The sequence below is a fragment of the Hemiscyllium ocellatum genome, chromosome 41, assembly GCF_020745735.1.
Source record: "Hemiscyllium ocellatum isolate sHemOce1 chromosome 41, sHemOce1.pat.X.cur, whole genome shotgun sequence".
Classification (NCBI taxonomy): Eukaryota; Metazoa; Chordata; class Chondrichthyes; order Orectolobiformes; family Hemiscylliidae; genus Hemiscyllium; species Hemiscyllium ocellatum.
In genome coordinates this window covers 6,089,315-6,115,785 of record NC_083441.1, presented here as the reverse complement: position 1 = coordinate 6,115,785, position 26,471 = coordinate 6,089,315, and positions in this window count along the sequence as shown.

Below are 26,471 nucleotides of genomic sequence, written 5' to 3'. Positions count from 1 at the left end.
TGGGTATTAATAACCCTATAGACACCGCCCTCACCCCGTGGGTATTAATAAACCTATAGACACCACCCTCACCCCGTGGGCATTAATAACCCTATAGACACCACCCTCACCCCGTGGGTATTAATAACCCTATAGACACCACCCTCACCCGGTGGGTATTAATAACCCTATAGACACCACCCTCACCCCGTGGGTATTAATAACCCTATAGACACCGCCCTCACCCCGTGGGTATTAATAACCCTATAGACACCGCCCTCACCCCGTGGGTATTAATAATCCTATAGACACCGCCCTCACCCCGTGGGCATTAATAACCCTATAGACACCGCCCTCATCCCGTGGGTATTAATGTTCCTATAGACACCACCCTCACCCCGTGGGTATTAATACCCTATAGACACCGCCCTCACCCCGTGGGTATTAATAACCCTATAGACACCGCCCTCACCCGGTGGGTATTAATAACCCTATAGACACCACCCTCACCCCGTGGGTATTAATAACCCTATAGTCACCGGCCTCACCCCGTGGGTATTAATAACCCTATAGACACCGCCCTCACCCCGTGGGTATCAGTAACCCTATAGACACCGCCCTCACCCCGTGGGTATTAATAATCCTATAGACACCACCCTCACCCCGTGGGCATTAATAACCCTATAGACACCGCCCTCACCCCGTGGGTATTAATAACCCTATAGACACCGCCCTCACCCCGTGGGTATTAACAACCCTATAGACACCACCCGCACCCCGTGGGTATTAATAACCCTATAGTCACCACCCTCACCCCGTGGGCATTAATAACCCTACAGACACCGAGCCACCTCCTGTATCCCTGTAATCTTGTACCCCTATATTCCTGTGTCCCTGTATTCCTATATCCCTGTAATCTTGTTCCCCTATATTCCCGTGTTCCTGTATTCCTGTATCCCTGTAATCTTGTACCCCTATATTCCTGTGTCCTTGTATTCCTATATCCCTGTAATCTTGTTCCCCTATATTCCCGTGTCCCTGTATTCCTATATGCCTGTAATATTATACCCCTATATTCCCATATCCCTGTAATCTTGTACCCCTATATTCCCATATCCCTGTGTTCCTATATCCCTGTAATCCTGTACCCCTATATTACCATAACCCTGTATTCCCATATCCCAGTAAACCTGGACCGTTATATTCCCGTGTCCCTGTATTCCCATATCCCTGTAATCTTGTACCCCTATATTCCTATGTCCCTGTATTCCTATATCCCTGTAATCCTGTACCCCTATATTCGCGTGTCCCTGTATTCCCATATCCCTGTAATATTGTTCCCCTATATTCCCGTGTTCCTGTATTCCCATATCCCTGTAATATTGTACCCCTATATTCCTGTGTCCCTGTATTCCTATATCCCTGTAATCTTGTACACCGATATTCCCGTGTCCCTGTATTCCTATATCCCTGTAATCTTGTACCCCAATATTCCCGTGTCCCTGTATTCCCATATCACTGTAATATTGTATCCCTATATTCCCATATCCCTGTATTCCTATATCCCTGTAATATTGTTCCCCTATATTCCCATGTCCCTGTATTCCTATATCCCTATAATCTTGTACCCCTATATTCCCGTATACCTGTACTCCTGTATCCCTGTAATCCTGTACCCCTATATTCCCATGTCCCTGTATTCCTGTATCCCTGTAATCCTGTACCCCTATATTCCCATGTCCCTGTATTCCTATCTCCGTGTAATCCTGTACCCCTACATTACCGTGTCCCTGTATTCCCATATCCCTGTAATCTTGTACCCCTATATTCCCATGTCCCTGTATTCCTATATCCCTGTAATATTGTACCCCTATATTCCAATGTCCCTGTATTCCTATATCCCTGTAAATTATACCCCTATATTCCCATATCCCTGTATTCCCATATCCCTGTAATCTTGCACCCCTATATTCCCATGTCCCTGTATTCCTATATCCCTGTAATCTTGTACCCCTATATTCCAATATCCCTGTGTTCCTATATCCCTGTAATCTTGTACCCCTATATTCCCATGTCCCTGTATTCCTATATCCCTGTAATCCTGGACCCCTATATTCCCATATCCCTGTATTCCTATATCCCTGTAATCGTGTACCCCTATATTCCCGTGTCTCTGTATTCCTATATCCCTGTAATCGTGTACCCCTATATTCCCATATCCCTGTATTCCTATATCCCTGTAATCTTGTATCCCTATATTCCCGTGACCCTGTGTTCCTATATCCCTGTAATCCTGTACCCCTATATTCCCGTGTCCCTGTATTCCCATATCACTGTAGTCTTGTACCCCTATATTCCCATATCCCTGTATTCCCATACCCCTGTTATCTTGTACCCGTATATATCCGTGTCCCTGTATTCCTATATCCCAGTAATCTTGTATCCCTATATTCCCGTGTCCCTGTATTACTATATCCCTGTAATATTGTACCCCTATATTCCCATATCCCTGTATTCCCATACCCCTGTAATCTAGTACCCCTATATTCCCATGTCCCTGTATTCCCATATCCCTGTAATCTTGTACCCCTATATTCCCACATTCCTGTATTCCTATATCCCTGTAATATTGTATCTCTACATTGCCGTGTCCCTGTATTCCTATATCCCTGTAATTTTGTACCCCTATATTCCCGTGACCCTGTATTCCCATATCCCTGTAATCTTGTACCCCTATATTCCCATGTCCCTGTATTCCTATATCCCTGTAATCTTGTACCCCTATATTCCCGTGACCCTGTATTCCTATATCCCTGTAATCTTATACCCCTATATTCCCATATCCCTGTATTCCTAAATCCCTATGATCTTGTAACCCTATATTCCCATATCCCTGTATTCCTATATCCCTGTAACCTTGTGTCCCTATATTCACGTGACCCTGTATTCGTATATCTGTGTAATCTTATACCCCATATCCCCATATCCCTGTATTTCAATATCCCTGTAATCTTGTAACCCTATATTCCCATATCCCTGTATTCCTATATCCCTGTAATCTTGTCCCCTATATTCCCATATCCCTGTATTCCTATATCCCAGTAATCTTGTATCCCTATATTCCTGTGTCCCTGTATTCCTATATCCCTCTAATCTTGTACCACAACATTCCCATATCCCTGTATTCCTATATCCCTATAATCTCGTATCCCTCTATTCCCGTATCCCTGTATTCTACATCCCTGTAATCTTGTTCCCCTATATTCCCATGTCCCTGTATTCCCATATCCCTGTAATCGTGTACCCCTATATTCCCGTGACACTGTATTCCCATATCCCTGTAATCGTGTATCCCTATATTCCCGTGTCCCTGTATTCCTATATCCCTGTAATCTTATACCCCAATATTCCCATATCCCTATATTCCGATATCCCTGTAACCTTGTACAGCTATATTCCCATATCCCTGTATTCCTATATCCCTGTAATCTTATACCACTATTTTCCCATATCCCTGTATTCCTATATCCCTATAGTCTTGTACCCCTATATTCCCGTGTCCCTGTATTCCTATATCCCTGTAATCGTGTACCCCTACATTCCCGTGTCCCTGTATTCCTATATCCCTGGAATCTTATACCCCTATATTCCCATGACCCTGTATTCCTATATCCCTATAATCTTGTAGCCCTATATTCCCGTGTCCCTGTATTCCTGTATCCCTGTAATCTTATACCCCTATATCCCCATATCCCTGTATTTCTATATCCCTGTAATCTTTTATCCCTATATTCCCGTGTCCCGGTATTCCTATATCCCTGTATTCTTGTACCCCTATATTTCCATATCCCTGTATTCCTATATCCCTGTAATCCTATACCCCTATATTCCCATATCCCTGTATTCCTAAATCCCTATGATCTTGTAACCCTATATTCCCATATCCCTGTATTCCTATATCCCTGTAACCTTGTGTCCCTATATTCACGTGACCCTGTATTCCTATATCTGTGTAATCTTATACCCCATATCCCCATATCCCTGTATTTCAATATCCCTGTAATCTTGTAACCCTATATTCCCATATCCCTGTATTCCTATATCCCTGTAATCTTGTCCCCTATATTCCCATATCTCTGTATTCCTATATCCCGATAATCTTGTAACCCTATATTCCCATATCCCTGTGTTTCTATATCCCTGTAATCTTGTACCCCTATATTCCCGTGTCCCAGTATTCCTGTATCCCTGTAATCTTATACCCCTATATTCCCATATCCCTGTATTCCTATATCCCTGTAATCTTATACCACTATATTCCCATATCCCTGTATTCCTATGTCCCTATAATCTTGTACCCCAATATTCCCATATCCCTGTATTCCTATATCCCTGTAATCCTATACCCCAATATTCCCATATCCCTGTATTCCTATATCCCTGTAATCTTTTATCCCTATATTCCCGTGTCCCGGTATTCCTATATCCCTGTAATCTTATACCCCTATATTCCCATATCTCTGTATTCCTATATCCCGATAATCTTGTAACCCTATATTCCCATATCCCTGTATTTCTATATCCCTGTAATCTTGTACCCCTATATTCCCGTGTCCCAGTATTCCTGTATCCCTGTAGTCTAATACCCCTATATTCCCATATCCCTGTATTCCTATATCCCTATAATCTCGTACCCCTCTATTCCCGTATCCCTGTATTCTATATCCCTGTAATCTTGTTCCCCTATATTCCCATGTCCCTGTATTCCTATATCCCTGTAATCGTGTACCCCTATATTCCCATGACCCTGTATTCCCATATCCCTGTAATCGTGTACCCCTATATTCCCGTGTCCCTGTATTCCTATATCCCTGTAATCTTATACCCCATTATTCCCATATCCCTGTATTCTATATCCCTGTAATCTTGTTCCCCTATATTCCCATATCCCTGTATTCCCATATCCCTGTAGTCTTGTAACCCTATATTCCCGTGACCCTGTATTTCTATATCCCTGTAATCTTGTAACCCTATATTCCCGTGTCCCTGTATTCCTATATCCCTGTAATCTTATACCCCAATATTCCCATATCCCTATATTCCTATATCCCTATCACCTTGTGCCCCTATATTCCCGTGACCCTGTATTCCTATATCCCTGTAATCTTATACCACTATATTCCCATATCCCTGTATTCCTATGTCCCTATAATCTTGTACCCCTATATTCCCATATCCCTGTATTTCCTATCCCTATAATCTTGTAACCCTATATTCCCGTGTCCCTGTATTCCTATATCCCTATAATCTTGTAATCCTATATCCCCATATCCCTGTATTTCTATATCCCTGTAATCTTGTTCCTCTATATTCCCATATCCCTGTATTCCTATATCCCAGTAATCTTGTATCCCTATATTCCCGTGTCCCAGTCTTCCTATATTCCTGAAATTATGTTCCCCTATATTCCCATATCCCTGTATTCCTATATCCCTGTAATCCTATACCCCAATATTCCCATATCCCTGTATTCCTATATCCCTGTAGTCTTGTAACCCTATATTCCCGTGACCCTGTATTTCTATATCCCTGTAATCTTGTAACCCTATATTCCCGTGTCCCTGTATTCCTATATCCCTGTAATCTTATACCCCAATATTCCCATATCCCTATATTCCTATATCCCTGTAACCTTGTGCCCCTATATTCCCGTGACCCTGTATTCCTATATCCCTGTAATCTTATACCACTATATTCCCATATCCCTGTATTCCTATATCCCTGTAATCCTATACCCCTATATTCCCATATCCCTGTATTCCTATATCCCTGTAGTCTTGTAACCCTATATTCCCGTGACCCTGTATTTCTATATCCCAGTAATCTTGCATCCCGATATTCCCGTGTCCCAGTCTTCCTATATTCCTGAAATTATGTACCCCTATATTCCCATATCCCTGTATTCCTAGACCCCAGTAATCTTGTATCCCTATATTCCCGTGTCCCAGTCTTCCTATATTCCTGAAATTATGTACCCCTATATTCCCATGTCCCTGTATTCCCATATCCCTGTAATCGTGTACCCCTATATTCCCGTGACCCTGTATTCCCATATCCCTGTAATCGTGTATCCCTATATTCCCGTGTCCCTGTATTTCTATATCCCTGTAATCTTATACCCCAATATTCCCATATCCCTGTATTCCAATATCCCTGTAATCTTGTTCCCCTATATTCCCATATCCCTGTATTCCTATATCCCAGTAATCTTGTATCCCTATATTCCTGTGTCCCTGTATTCCTATATCCCTCTAATCTTGTACCACAACATTCCCATATCCCTGTATTCCTATATCCCAGTAATCTTGTATCCCTATATTCCCGTATCCCTGTATTCTATATCCCTCTAATCTTATACCCCAATATTCCCATATCCCTGTATTCCTAAATCCCTGTAGTCTTGTAACCCTATATTCCCATATCCCTGTACTCCTATATCCCTGTAATCTTGTTCCCCTATATTCCCATGTCCCTGTATTCCCATATCCCTGTAATCGTGTACCCCTATATTCCCATGTCCCTGTATTCCTATATCCCTGTAATCTTATACCCCAATATTCCCATATCCCTGTATTCCTATATCCCTGTAGTCTTGTAACCCTATGTTCCCGTGACCCTGTATTTCTATATCCCTGTAATCTTGTAACCCGATATTCCCGTGTCCCTGTATTCCTGTATCCCTGTAATCATATACCCCAATATTCCCATATCCCTATATTCCTATATCCCTGTCACCTTGTGCCCCTATATTCCCGTGACCCTGTATTCCCATATCCCTGTAATCTTATACCACTATATTCCCATTTCCCTGTATTTCCTATCCCTATAATCTTGTAACCCTATATTCCCGTGTCCCTGTATTCCTATATCCCTATAATCTTGTAATCCTATATCCCCATATCCCTGTATTCCTATATCCCACTAATCTTGTATCCCTATATTCCCGTGTCCCAGTCTTCCTATATTCCTGAAATTATGTTCCCCTATATTCCCATATCCCTGTATTCCTATACCCCAGTAATCTTGTATCCCTATATTCCCATGTCCCTGTATTCCCATATCGCTGTAATCGTGTACCCCTATATTCCCATTTCCCTGTATTTCCTATCCCTATAATCTTGTAACCCTATATTCCCGTGTCCCTGTATTCCTATATCCCTGTAATCTTGTTCCCCTATATTCCCATATTCCTGTATTCCTATATCCCAGTAATCTTGTATCCCTATATTCCCGTGTCCCAGTCTTCCTATGTTCCTGAAATTATGTTCCCCTATATTCCCATATCCCTGTATTCCTATACCCCAGTAATCTTGTATCCCTATATTCCTGTGTCCCAGTCTTCCTATATCCCTCTAATCTTGTACCACAACATTCCCATATCCCTGTATTCCTATATCCCTATAATCTCGTATCCCTATATTCCCGTATCCCTGTATTCTATATCCCTGTAATCCTTTTCCCCAATATTCCCATATCCCTGTATTCCTAAATCCCTGTAGTCTTGTAACCCTATATTCCCATATCCCTGTACTCCTATATCCCTGTATTCTTATACCCCTATATTCCCAAATCCCTGTATTCCTAAATCCCTATAATCTTGTAACGCAATATTCCCATATCCCTGTATTTCTATATCCCTGTAATCTTTTATCCCTATATTCCCGTGTCCCTGTATTCCTATATCCCTGTATTCTTGTACTCATATATTCCCGTGTCCCTGTATTCCTATATGCCTGTAATTTTGTACCCCTATATTCCCGTGTCCCTGTATTCCTATTTCCCTGTAATCTTGTACCCGTATGTTCCCGTGTCCCTGTATTCCTATATCCCTATAATCTTGTAATCCTACATCCCCATATCCCTGTATTTCTATATCACTGTAATCTTGTAACCCTATATTCCCATATCCCTGTATTCCTATATCCCAGTAATCTTGTATCCCGATATTCCCGTGTCCCAGTCTTCCTATATTCCTGAAATTATGTACCCCTATATTCCCATATCCCTGTATTCCTAGACCCCAGTAATCTTGTATCCCTATATTCCCGTGTCCCAGTCTTCCTATATTCCTGAAATTATGTACCCCTATATTCCCATGTCCCTGTATTCCCATATCCCTGTAATCGTGTACCCCTATATTCCCGTGACCCTGTATTCCCATATCCCTGTAATCGTGTATCCCTATATTCCCGTGTCCCTGTATTTCTATATCCCTGTAATCTTATACCCCAATATTCCCATATCCCTGTATTCCAATATCCCTGTAATCTTGTTCCCCTATATTCCCATATCCCTGTATTCCTATATCCCAGTAATCTTGTATCCCTATATTCCTGTGTCCCTGTATTCCTATATCCCTCTAATCTTGTACCACAACATTCCCATATCCCTGTATTCCTATATCCCAGTAATCTTGTATCCCTATATTCCTGTGTCCCTGTATTCCTATATCCCTCTAATCTTGTACCACAACATTCCCATATCCCTGTATTCCTATATCCCTGTAATCGTGTACCCCTATATTCCCGTGACCCTGTATTCCCATATCCCTGTAATCGTGTATCCCTATATTCCCGTGTCCCTGTATTTCTATATCCCTGTAATCTTATACCCCAATATTCCCATATCCCTGTATTCCTAAATCCCTGTAGTCTTGTAACCCTATATTCCCATATCCCTGTACTCCTATATCCCTGTAATCTTGTTCCCCTATATTCCCATGTCCCTGTATTCCCATATCCCTGTAATCGTGTACCCCTATATTCCCATGTCCCTGTATTCCTATATCCCTGTAATCTTATACCCCAATATTCCCATATCCCTGTATTCCTATATCCCTGTAGTCTTGTAACCCTATGTTCCCGTGACCCTGTATTTCTATATCCCTGTAATCTTATACCCCAATATTCCCATATCCCTGTATTCCTATATCCCTGTAGTCTTGTAACCCTATGTTCCCGTGACCCTGTATTTCTATATCCCTGTAATCTTGTAACCCGATATTCCCGTGTCCCTGTATTCCTGTATCCCTGTAATCATATACCCCAATATTCCCATATCCCTATATTCCTATATCCCTGTCACCTTGTGCCCCTATATTCCCGTGACCCTGTATTCCCATATCCCTGTAATCTTATACCACTATATTCCCATATCCCTGTATTTCCTATCCCTATAATCTTGTAACCCTATATTCCCGTGTCCCTGTATTCCTATATCCCTATAATCTTGTAATCCTATATCCCCATATCCCTGTATTCCTATATCCCAGTAATCTTGTATCCCTATATTCCCGTGTCCCAGTCTTCCTATATTCCTGAAATTATGTTCCCCTATATTCCCATATCCCTGTATTCCTATACCCCAGTAATCTTGTATCCCTATATTCCCATGTCCCTGTATTCCCATATCCCTGTAATCGTGTACCCCTATATTCCCGTGTCCCTGTATTCCTATATCCCTGTAATCTTATACCCCAATATTCCCATATCCCTGTATTCCTATATCCCTGTAATCTTTTATCCCTATATTCCCGTGTCCCGGTATTCCTATATCCCTGTATTCTTGTACTCATATATTCCCGTGTCCCTGTATTCCTATATGCCTGTAATTTTGTACCCCTATATTCCCGTATCCCTGTATTCCTATATCCCTGTAATATTATACCCCTATATTCCCGTGTCCCTGTATTCCTATTTCCCTGTAATCTTGTACCCGTATATTCCATATCCCCGTATTCCTATATCCCTGTAATCTTATTCGCCTATATTCCCATGTCCCTGTATTCCTATATCCCTGTAATCGTGTACCCCTATATTCCCATGTCCCTGTATTCCCATATCCCTGTAATCGTGTACCCCTATATTCCCATGACCCTGTATTCCTATATCCCTGTAATCTTATACCCCAATATTCCCATATCCCTGTATTCCTATATCCCTATAATCTTGTAACCCTATATTCCCATATCCCTTTATTTCTATATCCCTGTAATCTTGTCCCCCTGTATTCCCGTGTCCCTGTATTCCTATATCCCTGTAATCTTATATCCCAATATTCTCATATCCTTGTATTTCTATATCCCTGTAATCTTGTATCCCTATATTCTCGTGACCCTGTATTCCTATATCTCTCTAATCTTGTAACCCTATATTCCCATATCCCTGTATTCCTATATCCCTGTAATCTTGTATCCCTATATTCTTGTGACCCTGTATTCCTATATCTCTCTAATCTTGTAACCCTATATTCCCATATCCCTGTATTCCTATATCCCAGTAATCTTGTATCCCTATATTCCCGTGTCCCAGTCTTCCTATATTACTGAAATTATGTTCCCCTATATTCCCATATCCCTGTATTCCTATACCCCAGTAATCTTGTATCCCTATATTCCTGTGTCCCTGTATTCCTATATCCCTCTAATCTTGTACCACAACATTCCCATATCCCTGTATTCCTATATCCCTGTAATCTTGTATCCCTATATTCTTGTGACCCTGTATTCCTATATCTCTCTAATCTTGTAACCCTATATTCCCATGTCCCTGTATTCCCATATCCCTGTAATCGTGTGCCCCTATATTCCCGTATCCCTGTATTCTATATCCCTGTAATCTTATACCCCAATATTCCCATATCCCTGTATTCCTAAATCCCTGTAGTCTTGTAACCCTATATTCCCATATCCCTGTACTCCTATATCCCTGTAATCTTGTTCCCCTATATTCCCACGTCCCTGTATTCCCATATCCCTGTAATCGTGTACCCCTATATTCCCGTGTCCCTGTGTTCCTATATCCCTGTAATCTTATACCCCAATATTCCCATATCCCTGTATTCCTATATCCCTGTAGTCTTGTAACCCTATATTCCCGTGACCCTGTATTTCTATATCCCTGTAATCTTGTAACCCTATATTCCCGTGTCCCTGTATTCCTATATCCCTGTAATCTTATACCCCAATATTCCCATATCCCTATATTCCCATATCCCTGTCACCTTGTGCCCCTATATTCCCGTGACCCTGTATTCCTATATCCCTGTAATCTTGTACCCCTATATTCCCATATCCCTGTATTTCCTATCCCTATAATCTTGTAACCCTATATTCCCGTGTCCCTGTATTCCTATATCCCTATAATCTTGTAATCCTATATTCCCATATCCCTGTATTTCCTATCCCTATAATCTTGTAACCCTATATTCCCGTGTCCCTGTATTCCTATATCCCTATAATCTTGTAATCCTATATCCCCATATCCCTGTATTTCTTTATCCCTGTAATCTTGTTCCTCTATATTCCCATATCCCTGTATTCCTATATCCCAGTAATCTTGTATCCCTATATTCCCGTGTCCCAGTCTTCCTATATTCCTGAAATTATGTTCCCCTATATTCCCATATCCCTGTATTCCTATACCCCAGTAATCTTGTATCCCTATATTCCCATGTCCCTGTATTCCCATATCCCTGTAATCGTGTATCCCTATATTCCCGTGTCCCTGTATTCCTATATCCCTGTAATCTTATACCCCAATATTCCCATATCCCTGTATTCCTATATCCCTGTAATCTTGTTCCCCGATATTCCCATATCCCTGTATTCCTATATCCCAGTAATCTTGTATCCCTATATTCCCGTGTCCCAGTCTTCCTATATTCCTGAAATTATGTTCCCCTATATTCCCATATCCCTGTATTCCTATACCCCAGTAATCTTGTATCCCTAGATTCCTGTGTCCCTGTATTCCTGTATCCCTCTAATCTTGTACCACAACATTCCCATATCCCTGTATTCCTATATCCCTATAATCTCGTATCCCTATATTCCCGTATCCCTGTATTCTATATCCCTGTAATCTTATACCCCAATATTCCCATATCCCTGTATTCCTAAATCCCTGTAGTCTTGTAACCCTATATTCCCATATCCCTGTACTCCTATATCCCTGTAATCTTGTTCCCCTATATTCCCATGTCCCTGTATTCCCATATCCCTGTAATCGTGTACCCCTATATTCCCGTGTCCCTGTACTCCTATATCCCTGTAATCTTATACCCCAATATTCCCATATCCCTCTATTCCTATATCCCTGTAGTCTTGTAACCCTATATTCCCGTGACCCTGTATTTCTATATCCCTGTAATCTTGTAACCCTATATTCCCGTGTCCCTGTATTCCTATATCCCTGTAATCTTATACCCCAATATTCCCATATCCCTATATTCCTATATCCCTGTCACCTTGTGCCCCTATATTCCCGTGACCCTGTATTCCTATATCCCTGTAATCTTATACCACTATATTCCCATATCCCTGTATTCCTATATCCCTATAATCTTGTACCCCTATATTCCCATATCCCTGTATTTCCTATCCCTATAATCTTGTAACCCTATATTCCCGTGTCCCTGTATTCCTATATCCCTATAATCTTGTAATCCTATATTCCCATATCCCTGTATTCCTATATCCCTATAATCTTGTAACCCTATATTCCCGTGTCCCTGTATTCCTATATCCCTATAATCTTGTAATCCTATATTCCCATATCCCTGTATTCCTATATCCCAGTAATCTTGTATCCCTATATTCCCGTGTCCCAGTCTTCCTATATTCCTGAAATTATGTTCCCCTATATTCCCATATCCCTGTATTCCTATACCCCAGTAATCTTGTATCCCTATATTCCCATGTCCCTGTATTCCCATATCCCTGTAATCGTGTACCCCTATATTCCCGTGACCCTGTATTCCCATATCCCTGTAATCGTGTATCCCTATATTCCCGTGTCCCTGTATTCCTATATCCCTGTAATCATATACCCCAATATTCCCATATCCCTGTATTCCTATATCCCTGTAATCTTGTTCCCCTATATTCCCATATCCCTGTATTCCTATATCCCAGTAATCATGTATCCCTATATTCCCGTGTCCCAGTCTTCCTATATTCCTGAAATTATGTTCCCCTATATTCCCATATCCCTGTATTCCTATACCCCAGTAATCTTGTATCCCTATATTCCCATGTCCCTGCATTCCCATATCCCTGTAATCGTGTACCCCTATATTCCCGTGACCCTGTATTCCCATATCCCTGTAATCGGGTATCCCTATATTCCCGTGTCCCTGTATTCCTATATCCCTGTAATCATATACCCCAATATTCCCATATCCCTGTATTCCTATATCCCTGTAATCTTGTTCCCCTATATTCCCATATCCCTGTATTCCTATATCCCAGTAATCATGTATCCCTATATTCCCGTGTCCCAGTCTTCCTATATTCCTGAAATTATGTTCCCCTATATTACCATATCCCTGTATTCCTATATCCCAGTAATCTTGTATCCCTATATTCCCATGTCCCTGTATTCCCATATCCCTGTAATCGTGTACCCCTATATTCCCGTGACCCTGTATTCCCATATCCCTGTAATCGTGTATCCCTATATTCCCGTATCCCTGTATTCCTATATCCCTGTAATCTTGTTCCCCTATATTCCCATATCCCTGTATTCCTATATCCCAGTAATCATGTATCCCTATATTCCCGTGTCCCAGTCTTCCTATATTCCTGAAATTATGTTCCCCTATATTCCCATATCCCTGTATTCCTATACCCCAGTAATCTTGTATCCCTATATTCCCATGTCCCTGTATTCCCATATCCCTGTAATCGTGTACCCCTATATTCCCGTGACCCTGTATTCCCATATCCCTGTAATCGTGTATCCCTATATTCCCGTGTCCCTGTATTCCTATATCCCTGTAATCATATACCCCAATATTCCCATATCCCTGCATTCCTATATCCCTGTAATCTTGTTCCCCTATATTCCCATATCCCTGTATTCCTATATCCCAGTAATCATGTATCCCTATATTCCCGTGTCCCAGTCTTCCTATATTCCTGAAATTATGTTCCCCTATATTCCCATATCCATGTATTCCTATACCCCAGTAATCTTGTATCCCTATATTCCTGTGTCCCTGTATTCCTATATCCCTCTAATCTTGTACCACAACATTCCCATATCCCTGTATTCCTATATCCCTATAATCTCGTATCCCTATATTCCCGTATCCCTGTATTCTATATCCCTGTAATCTTACACCCCAATATTCCCATATCCCTGTATTGATAAATCCCTGTCGTCTTGTAACCCTATATTCCCATATCCCTGTACTCCTATATCCCTGTATTCTTATACCCCTATATTCCCAAATCCCTGTATTCCTAAATCCCTATAATCTTGTAACGCAATATTCCCATATCCCTGTATTTCTATATCCCTGTAATCTATTATCCCTATATTCCCGTGTCCCGGTATTCCTATAACCCTGTATTCTTGTACTCATATATTCCCGTGTCCCTGTATTTCTATATCCCTGTAATTTTGTACCCCTATATTCCCGTATCCCTGTATTCCTATATCCCTGTAATATTATACCCCTATATTCCCGTGTCCCTGTATTCCTATTTCCCTGTAATCTTGTACCCATATATTCCCGTGTCCCTGTATTCCTATATCCCTATAACCTTGTACCCCTATATTCCATATCCCCGTATTCCTATATCCCTGTAATCTTATTCGCCTATATTCCCATGTCCCTGTATTCCTATATCCCTGTAATCGTGTACCCCTATATTCCCATGTCCCTGTATTCCTATGTCCCTGTAATCTTGTACCCCTATATTCCCGTGACCCTGTATTCCTATATCCCTGTAATCTTATACCCCAATATTCCCATATCCCTGTATTCCTATATCCCTATAATCTTGTAACCCTATATTCCCATATCCCTTTATTTCTATATCCCTGTAATCTTGTCCCCCTGTGTTCCCGTGTCCCTGTATTCCTATATCCCTGTAATCTTATATCCCAATATTCTCATATCCTTGTATTTCTATATCCCTGTAATCTTGTATCCCTATATTCTCGTGACCCTGTATTCCTATATCTCTTTAATCTTGTAACCCTATATTCCCATATCCCTGTATTTCTATATCCCTGTAATCTTGTAACCCTATATTCCCGGGTTCCTGTATTCCTATATCCCTGTAATCCTATACCCCAATATTCCCATATCCCGGTATTCCTATATCCCTGTAATCTTGTAACCCTATATTCCCGTGACCCTGTATTCCCATATCCCTGTAATCTTATTCCCCTATATTCCCATATCCCTGTATTCCTATATCCCTATTATCTTGTAACCCTATATTCCCATATCCCTGTATTTCCTATCCCTGTAATCTTGTAACTCTATATTCCTGTGTCCCTGTATTCCTATATCCCTGTAATCTTATACCCCTATATTCCCATATCCCTGTATTCCTATATCCCTACAATCTTGTAACCCTATATTCCCATGTCCCTGTATTCCTATATCCCTGTAATCTTGTTCCCCTATATTCCCATATCGCTGTATTCCTATATCCCATTAATCTTGTATCACTATATTCCCATATCCCAGTATTCCTATGTCCCTGAAATTATGTTCCCCTATATTCCCGTGTCCCTGTATTCCTATAATCCTGTAATCTTGTACCCCTATATTCCCATATCCCTATAATCTGGTACCCCTATATTCCCGTATCCCTGTATTCCTATATGCCTGCAATCTTGGTCCCCTATATTCCCGTGTACCTGTTTTCCTATATCCCTGTAATCTTGTAACCCTATATTCCCATATCCCTGTATTCCTATATCCCTGTAACCTTGTGTCCCTATATTCACGTGACCCTGTATTCCTATATCCGTGTAATCTTATACCCCATATCCCCATATCCCTGTATTTCTATATCCCTGTAATCTTGTAACCCTATATTCCCATGTCCCTGTATTCCTATATCCCTGTAATCTTGTCCCCTATATTCCCATATCCCTGTATTCCTATATCCCAGTAATCTTGTATCCTTATATTCCTGTGTCCCTGTATTCCTATATCCCTCGAATCTTGTACCACAACATTCCCATATCCCTGTATTCCCATATCCCTATAATCTCGTATCCCTCTATTCCCGTATCCCTGTATTCTACATCCCTGTAATCTTGTTCCCCTATATTCCCATGTCCCTGTATTCCCATATCCCTGTAATCGTGTACCCCTATATTCCCGTGACCCTGTATTCCCATATCCCTGTAATCGTGTATCCCGATATTCCCGTGTCCCTGTATTCCTATATCCCTGTAATCTTATACCCCAATATTCCCATATCCCTGTATTCCTATATCCCTGTAGTCTTGTAACCCTATATTCCCGTGACCCTGTATTTCTATATCCCTGTAATCTTATACCACAATATTCCCATATCCCTGTATTCCTATATACCTGTAATCTTGTAACCCTATATTCCCATGTCCCTGTATTCCTATATCCCATTAATCTTATATCACTATATTCCCATGCCCCAGTATTCCTATGTCCCTGAAATTATGTTCCCCTATATTCCCGTGACCCTGTATTCCTATATGCCTGTAATCTTGGACCCTTATATTCCCATGTCCCTGTATTCCCATATCCCTGTAATCGTGTATCCCTATATTCCCATGACCCTGTATTCCCACATCCCTGTAATCTTGTATCCCTATATTCCCGTGTCCCTGTATTCCTATATCCCTGTAATCTTATACCCCTATATTCCCATATCCCTGTATTCCTATATCCCTGTAATCTTATACCCCTATATTCCTATATCCCTGTATTCCTAAATCCCTATAATCTCCTATCCCTATATGCCCGTGTCCCTGTATTCCTATATCCCTGTAATAATGTACCCCTATATTCCCGTGTCCCTGTATTCCTATATCCCTGTAATCTTGTACCCCTATATTCCCGTGTCCCTGTATTCCCATATGCCTGTAATCTTGTACCCCTACATTCCCATGTCCCTGTATTCCTACATCCCTGTAATCTTGTACACCTATATTCCCATATCCCTGTATTCCCATACCCCTGTAATCTTGTATCCCTATATTCCCGTGTCCCTGTATTCCCATACCCATGTTATCTTGTACCTCAATATTCCCGTGTCCCTGTATTCCCATATCCCTCTATTTTTGTATCCACATATTCCCATGTCCCTGTATTTCAATATCCCTGTAATCCTGTACCCCAATATTCCCGTGTCCCTGTATTCCCATATCCCTGTAATCTTGTACCCCTATATTCCCATATCCCTGTATTCCTATATCCATGTAATCCTGGACCCCTATATTCCCGTGTCCCTGTCTTCCCATATCCCTGTAATCTTGTTCCCCTATATTCCTGTGTCCCTGTATTCCATATCCCTGTAATCTTGTATCCCGATATTTCCATGTACCTGTATTCCCATATCACTGTAATCTTGTATCCCTATATTCCCGTGTCCCTGTATTCCTATATCCCTGTAATCCTGTACCCCTATATTACCATAACCCTGTATTCCCATATCCCTGTAATCTTGTACCCCTATATTCCCGTATCCCTGTATTCCTATATCCCTGTCATCGTATACCCCTATATTGCCGTGTCCCTGTATTCCCATATCCCTGTAATCTTGTATCCCTATATTCCCGTGTCCCTGTATTCCTATATCCCTGTAATATTGTACCCATATATTCCCATGTCCTTGTATTCCTATATCCCTGTAATCTTGTTCCCCTATGTTCCCATATCCCTGTAATCCTGTACCCCTATATTCCCGTGTCCCTGTATTCCCATACCCCTGTAATCTTGTACCCGTATATATCCGTGTCCCTGTATTCCTATATCCCAGTAATCTTGTACCCCTATATTCCCGTGTCCCTATATTCCCATATCCCTGTAATCTTGTCCCCCTATATTCCCGTGTCCCTGTATTCCTATATCCCTGTAATCCTGTACCCCTATATTCCCATGTCCGTGTATTCCTATATCCCTGTAATTTTGTACCCCTATATTCCCGTGTCCCAGTATTCCTATATCCCTGTTAACTTGTATCCCTACATTCCCGTGTCCCTGTGTTCCTATATCCCTGTAATATTGTATCCCTACATTCCCGTGTCCCTGTATTCCTATATCCCTGTAATCTTGTACCCCTATATTCCCGTGTCCCTGTGTTCCCATATCCCTGTAATATTTACCCCTATATTCCCGTGTCCCTGTATTCCTATATCCCTGTAATATTGTACCCCTATATTCCAATGTCCCTGTATTCCTATATCCCTGTAAATTATACCCCTATATTCCCATATCCCTGTATTCCCATATCCCTGTAATCTTGTACCCCTATATTCCCATGTCCCTGTTTTCCTATATCGCTGTAATCCTGGACCCCTATATTCCCATGTCCCTGTATTCCCATATCCCTGAAATCTTGTACCCCTATATTCCCATGCCCCTGTATTCCTATATCCCTGTAATCTTGTATCCCTATATTCCCGTGTCCCTGTGTTCCCATACCCATGTTATCTTGTACCCCAATATTCCAGTGTCCCTGTATTCCCATACCCCTCTATTTTTGTATCCACGTATTCCCATGTCCCTGTATTTCAATATCCCTGTAAACTTGTACACCTATATTCCCATGTCCGTGTATTCCTATATCCCTGTAATCTTGTACCCCTATATTCCCATATCCCTGTATTCCTTTAACACTGTAATATTGTACCCCTATATTCCCATGTCCCTGTATTCCTATATCCCGGTAATCTTGTATCCCTATATTCCCATAACCCTGTATTCTTATCTCCCTGTAATCCTGTATCCCTATATTCCCATGTCCCTGTATTCCTATATTCCTGAAATCTTGTTCCCCTATATTCCCGTGTTCCTCTATTCCCATATCCCTGTAATCGTGTACCCCTATATTCCCGTATCCCTGTATTCCTATATCCCTGTAATCTTGTACCCCTATATTCCCGTGTCCTTGTATTCCCATATCTCTGTAATCCTGTTCCCCTATATTCCCGTGTCTCTGTATTCCTATATCCCTGTAATCGTGTACCCCTATATTCCCGTGTCCCTGTATTCCTATATCCCTGTAATCTTGTTCCCCTATATTCCCATATCCCTGTATTCCCATATCCCTGTAATCCTGTATCCTTATATTCCCGTGTCCCTGTATTCCCATATCCCTATAATCTTGTATCCCTATATTCCCGTGTCCCTGTATTCCTATATCCCTGTAATCTTGTTCCCCTATATTCCCATATCCCTGTATTCCCATATCCCTGTAATCCTGTATCCTTATATTCCCGTGTCCCTGTATTCCCATATCCCTATAATCTTGTATCCCTATATTCCCGTGTCCCTGTATTCCTATATCCCTGTAATCCTGTACCCCTATATTACCATAACCCTGTATTCCCATATCCCTGTAATCTTGTACCCCTATATTCCCGTATCCCTGTATTCCTATATCCCTGTCATCGTATACCCCTATATTGCCGTGTCCCTGTATTCCCATATCCCTGTAATCTTGTATCCCTATATTCCCGTGTCCCTGTATTCCCATACCCATGTTATGTTGTACCCCTATATTCCCATATCCCTGTATTCCTATATCCCTGTAATATTGTACCCATATATTCCCGTGTCCCTGTATTCCTATATCCCTGTAATCTTGTTCCCCTATATTCCCATATCCCTGTAATCCTGTACCCCTATATTCCCGTGTCCCTGTATTCCCATACCCATGTTATGTTGTACCCCTATATTCCCATATCCCTGTATTCCCATACCCCTGTAATCTTGTACCCGTATATATCCGTGTCCCTGTATTCCTATATCCCAGTAATCTTGTACCCCTATATTCCCGTGTCCCTATATTCCCATATCCCTGTAATCTTGTCCCCCTATATTCCCGTGTCCCTGTATTCCTATATCCCTGTAATCCTGTACCCCTATATTCCCATGTCCGTGTATTCCTATATCCCTGTAATTTTGTACCCCTATATTCCCGTGTCCCAGTATTCCTATATCCCTGTAATCTTGTACCCGTATATATCCGTGTCCCTGTATTCGTATATCCCAGTAATCTTGTATCCCTATATTCCCGTGTCCCTGTATTCCTATATCCCTGTAATATTGTAACCCCTATATTCCCATATCCCTGTATTCCCATACCCCTGTAATCTAGTACCCCTATATTCCCATGTCCCTGTATTCCTATATCCCTGTAATCCTGTACCCCTATATTCCCATGTCCCTGTATTCCCATACCCCTGTAATCTAGTACGCCTATATTCCCGTGTCCCTGTATTCCCATATACCTGTAATCTTGTATCCCTATATTCCCATGTCCCTGTATTCCTATATCCCTGTAATCTTGTACACCGATATTCCCGTATCCCTGTATTCCTATATCCCTGTAATATTGTACCCCTATATTCCTGTGACCCTGTATTCCTATATCCCTGTAATCTTGTACCCCTATATTCCCGTGTCCCTGTATTCCCATATCTCTGAAATCTTGTACCCCATATTCCCTTGTCCCTGTCTTCCCATATCCCTGTAATCTTGTTCCCCTATATTCCTGTGTCCCTGTATTCCTATATCCCTGTAATCTTGTATCCCGATATTCCCGTGTACCTGTATTCCCATATCACTGTAATCTTGTTCCCCTATATGCCCGTGTCCCTGTATTCCTATATCCCTGTAATAATGTGCCCCTATATGCCCGTGTCCCTGTATTCCTATATCCCTGTAATAATGTACCCCTATATTCCCGTGACCCTGTATTCCTATATCCCTGTAATCTTGTTCCCCGATATGCCCGTGTCCCTGTATTCCCATATCCCTGTAATCTTGTATCCCTATATTCCTATATCCCTCTAATCTTGTACCACAACATTCCCATATCCCTGTATTCCTATATCCCTATAATCTCGTATCCCTATATTCCCGTATCCCTGTATTCTATATCCCTGTAATCTTATACCCCAATATTCCCATATCCCTGTATTCCTAAATCCCTGTAGTCTTGTAACCCTATATTCCCATATCCCTGTACTCCTATATCCCTGTAATCTTGTTCCCCTATATTCCCATGTCCCTGTATTCCCATATCCCTGTAATCGTGTACCCCTATATTCCCGTGTCCCTGTGTTCCTATATCCCTGTAATCGTATACCCCAATATTCCCATATCCCTGTATTCCTATATCCCTGTAGTCTTGTAACCCTATATTCCCGTGACCCTGTATTTCTATATCCCTGTAATCTTGTAACCCTATATTCCCGTGTCCCTGTATTCCTATATCCCTGTAATCTTATACCCCAATATTCCCATATCCCTATATTCCTATATCCCTGTCACCTTGTGCCCCTATATTCCCGTGACCCTGTATTCCTATATCCCTGTAATCTTATACCACTATATTCCCATATCCCTGTATTCCTATATCCCTATAATCTTGTACACCTATATTCCCATATCCCTGTATTTCCTATCCCTATAATCTTGTATCCCTATATTCCCGTGTCCTTGTATTCCTATATCCCTATAATCTTGTAATCCTACATCCCCATATCCCTGTATTTCTATATCACTGTAATCTTGTAACCCTATATTCCCATATCCCTGTATTCCTATATCCCAGTAATCTTGTATCCCGATATTCCCGTGTCCCAGTCTTCCTATATTCCTGAAATTATGTTCCCCTATATTCCCATATCCCTGTATTCCTATACCCCAGTAATCTTGTACCCCTATATTCCCGTGTCCCTGTATTTCTATATCCCTGTAATCTTATACCCCAATATTCCCATATCCCTGTATTCCTATATCCCTGTAATCTCTTTCCCCTATATTCCCATATCCCTGTATTCCTATATCCCAGTAATCTTGTATCCCTATATTCCTGTGTCCCTGTATTCCTATATCCCTCTAATCTTGTACCACAACATTCCCATATCCCTGTATTCCTATATCCCTATAATCTCGTATCCCTATATTCCCGTATCCCTGTATTCTATATCCCTGTAATCGTATACCCCAATATTCCCATATCCCTGTATTCCTAAATCCCTGTAGTCTTGTAACCCTATACTCCCATATCCCTGTACTCCTATATCCCTGTAATCTTGTTCCCCTATATTCCCATGTCCCTGTATTCCCATATCCCTGTAATCGTGTACCCCTATATTCCCGTGTCCCTGTATTCCTATATCCCTGTAATCTTATACCCCAATATTCCCATATCCCTGTATTCCTATATCCCTGTAGTCTTGTAACCCTATGTTCCCGTGACCCTGTATTTCTATATCCCTGTAATCTTGTAACCCTATATTCCCATGTCCCTGTATTCCTATATCCCTATAATCATATACCCCAATATTCCCATATCCCTATATTCCTATATCCCTGTCACCTTGTGCCCCTATATTCCCGTGACCCTGTATTCCTATATCCCTGTAATCTTATACCACTATATTCCCATATCCCTGTATTCCTATATCCCTATAATCTTGTACCCCTATATTCCCATATCCCTGTATTTCCTATCCCTATAATCTTGTAACCCTATATTCCCGTGTCCCTGTATTCCTATATCCCTATAATCTTGTAATCCTATATCCCCATATCCCTGTATTCCTATATCCCAGTAATCTTGTATCCCTATATTCCCGTGTCCCAGTCTTCCTATATTCCTGAAATTATGTTCCCCTATATTCCCATATCCCTGTATTCCTATACCCCAGTAATCTTGTATCCCTATATACCCATGTCCCTGTATTCCCATATCCCTGTAATCGTGTACCCCTATATTCCCGTGTCCCTGTATTCCTATATCCCTGTAATCTTATACCCCAATATTCCCATATCCCTGTATTCCTATATCCCTGTAATCTTGTTCCCCTATATTCCCATATTCCTGTATTCCTATATCCCAGTAATCTTGTATCCCTATATTCCCGTGTCCCAGTCTTCCTATGTTCCTGAAATTATGTTCCCCTATATTCCCATATCCCTGTATTCCTATACCCCAGTAATCTTCTATCCCTATATTCCTGTGTCCCAGTCTTCCTATATCCCTCTAATCTTGTACCACAACATTCCCATATCCCTGTATTCCTATATCCCTATAATCTCGTATCCCTATATTCCCGTATCCCTGTATTCTATATCCCTGTAATCCTTTTCCCCAATATTCCCATATCCCTGTATTCCTAAATCCCTGTAGTCTTGTAACCCTATATTCCCATATCCCTGTACTCCTATATCCCTGTATTCTTATACCCCTATATTCCCAAATCCCTGTATTCCTAAATCCCTATAATCTTGTAACGCAATATTCCCATATCCCTGTATTTCTATATCCCTGTAATCTTTTATCCCTATATTCCCGTGTCCCGGTATTCCTATATCCCTGTATTCTTGTACTCATATATTCCCGTGTCCCTGTATTCCTATATGCCTGTAATTTTGTACCCCTATATTCCCGTGTCCCTGTATTCCTATTTCCCTGTAATCTTGTACCCGTATGTTCCCGTGTCCCTGTATTCCTATATCCCTATAACCTTGTACCCCTATATTCCATATCCCCGTATTCCTATATCCCTGTAATCTTATTCGCCTATATTCCCATGTCCCTGTATTCCTATATCCCTGTAATCGTGTACCCCTATATTCCCATGTCCCTGTATTCCCATATCCCTGTAATCGTGTACCCCTATATTTCCGTGACCCTGTATTCCTATATCCCTGTAATCTTATACCCCAATATTCCCAAATCCCTGTATTCCTATATCCCTATAATCTTGTAACCCTATATTCCCATATCCCTTTATTTCTATATCCCTGTAATCTTGTCCCCCTGTATTCCCGTGTCCCTGTATTCCTATATCCCTGTAATCTTATATCCCAATATTCTCATATCCTTGTATTTCTATATCCCTGTAATCTTGTATCACTATATTCTCGTGACCCTGTATTCCTATATCTCTCTAATCTTGTAACCCTATATTCCCATATCCCTGTATTCCTATATCCCAGTAATCTTGTATCCCTATATTCCCGTGTCCCAGTCTTCCTATATTACTGAAATTATGTTCCCCTATATTCCCATATCCCTGTATTCCTATATCCCTGTAATCTTGTTCCCCTATATTCCCATATCCCTGTATTCCTATATCCCAGTAATCTTGTATCCCTATATTCCTGTGTCCCTGTATTCCTATATCCCTCTAATCTTGTACCACAACATTCCCATATCCCTGTATTCCTATATCCCTATAATCTCGTATCCCTATATTCCCGTATCCCTGTATTCTGTATCCCTGTAATCTTATACCCCAATATTCCCATATCCCTGTATTCCTAAATCCCTGTAGTCTTGTAACCCTATATTCCCATATCCCTGTACTCCTATATCCCTGTAATCTTGTTCCCCTATATTCCCATGTCCCTGTATTCCCATATCCCTGTAATCGTGTACCCCTATATTCCCGTGTCCCTGTATTCCTATATCCCTATAATCATATACCCCAATATTCCCATATCCCTATATTCCTATATCCCTGTCACCTTGTGCCCCTATATTCCCGTGACCCTGTATTCCTATATCCCTGTAATCTTATACCACTATATTCCCATATCCCTGTATTCCTATCCCTATAATCTTGTAACCCTATATTCCCATATCCCTGTATTCCTATCCCTATAATCTTGTAACCCTATATTCCCGTGTCCCTGTATTCCTATATCCCTATAATCATATACCCCAATATTCCCATATCCCTATATTCCTATATCCCTGTCACCTTGTGCCCCTATATTCCCGTGACCCTGTATTCCTATATCCCTATAATCTTGTACCCCTATATTCCCATATCCCTGTATTTCCTATCCCTATAATCTTGTAACCCTATATTCCCGTGTCCCTGTATTCCTATATCCCTATAATCTTGTAATCCTATATCCCCATATCCCTGTATTCCTATATCCCAGTAATCTTGTATCCCTATATTCCCGCGTCCCAGTCTTCCTATATTCCTGAAATTATGTTCCCCTATATTCCCATATCCCTGTATTCCTATACCCCAGTAATCTTGTATCCCTATATTCCCATGTCCCTGTATTCCCATATCCCTGTAATCGTGTACCCCTATATTCCCGTGTCCCTGTATTCCTATATCCCTGTAATCTTATACCCCTATATTCCCGTGTCCCTGTATTCTATATCCCTGTAATCTTATACCCCAATATTCCCATATCCCTGTATTCCTAAATCCCTGTAGTCTTGTAACCCTATATTCCCATATCCCTGTACTCCTATATCCCTGTATTCTTATACCCCTATATTCCCAAATCCCTGTATTCCTAAATCCCTATAATCTTGTAACGCAATATTCCCATATCCCTGTATTTCTATATCCCTGTAATCTTTTATCCCTATATTCCCATGTCCCGGTATTCCTATATCCCTGTAATCTTGTTCCCCTATATTCCCATATTCCTGTATTCCTATATCCCAGTAATCTTGTATCCCTATATTCCCGTGTCCCAGTCTTCCTATGTTCCTGAAATTATGTTCCCCTATATTCCCATATCCCTGTATTCCTATACCCCAGTAATCTTGTATCCCTATATTCCTGTGTCCCAGTCTTCCTATATCCCTCTAATCTTGTACCACAACATTCCCATATCCCTGTATTCCTATATCCCTATAATCTCGTATCCCTATATTCCCGTGTCCCTGTATTCTATATCCCTGTAATCTTATACCCCAATATTCCCATATCCCTGTATTTCTATATCCCTGTAATCTTTTATCCCTATATTCCCATGTCCCGGTATTCCTATATCCCTGTATTCTTGTACTCATATATTCCTGTGTCCCTGTATTCCTATATGCCTGTAATTTTGTACCCCTATATTCCCGTGTCCCTGTATTCCTATTTCCCTGTAATCTTGTACCCGTATGTTCCCGTGTCCCTGTATTCCTATATCCCTATAACCTTGTACCCCTATATTCCATATCCCCGTATTCCTATATCCCTGTAATCTTATTCGCCTATATTCCCATGTCCCTGTATTCCTATATCCCTGTAATCGTGTACCCCTATATTCCCATGTCCCTGTATTCCCATATCCCTGTAATCGTGTACCCCTATATTCCCGTGACCCTGTATTCCTATATCCCTGTAATCTTATACCCCAATATTCCCATATCCCTGTATTCCTATATCCCTATAATCTTGTAACCCTATATTCCCATATCCCTTTATTTCTATATCCCTGTAATCTTGTCCCCCTGTATTCCCGTGTCCCTGTATTCTTATATCCCTGTAATCTTATATCCCAATATTCTCATATCCTTGTATTTCTATATCCCTGTAATCTTGTATCACTATATTCTCATGACCCTGTATTCCTATATCTCTCTAATCTTGTAACCCTATATTCCCATATCCCTGTATTCCTATATCCCAGTAATCTTGTATCCCTATATTCCC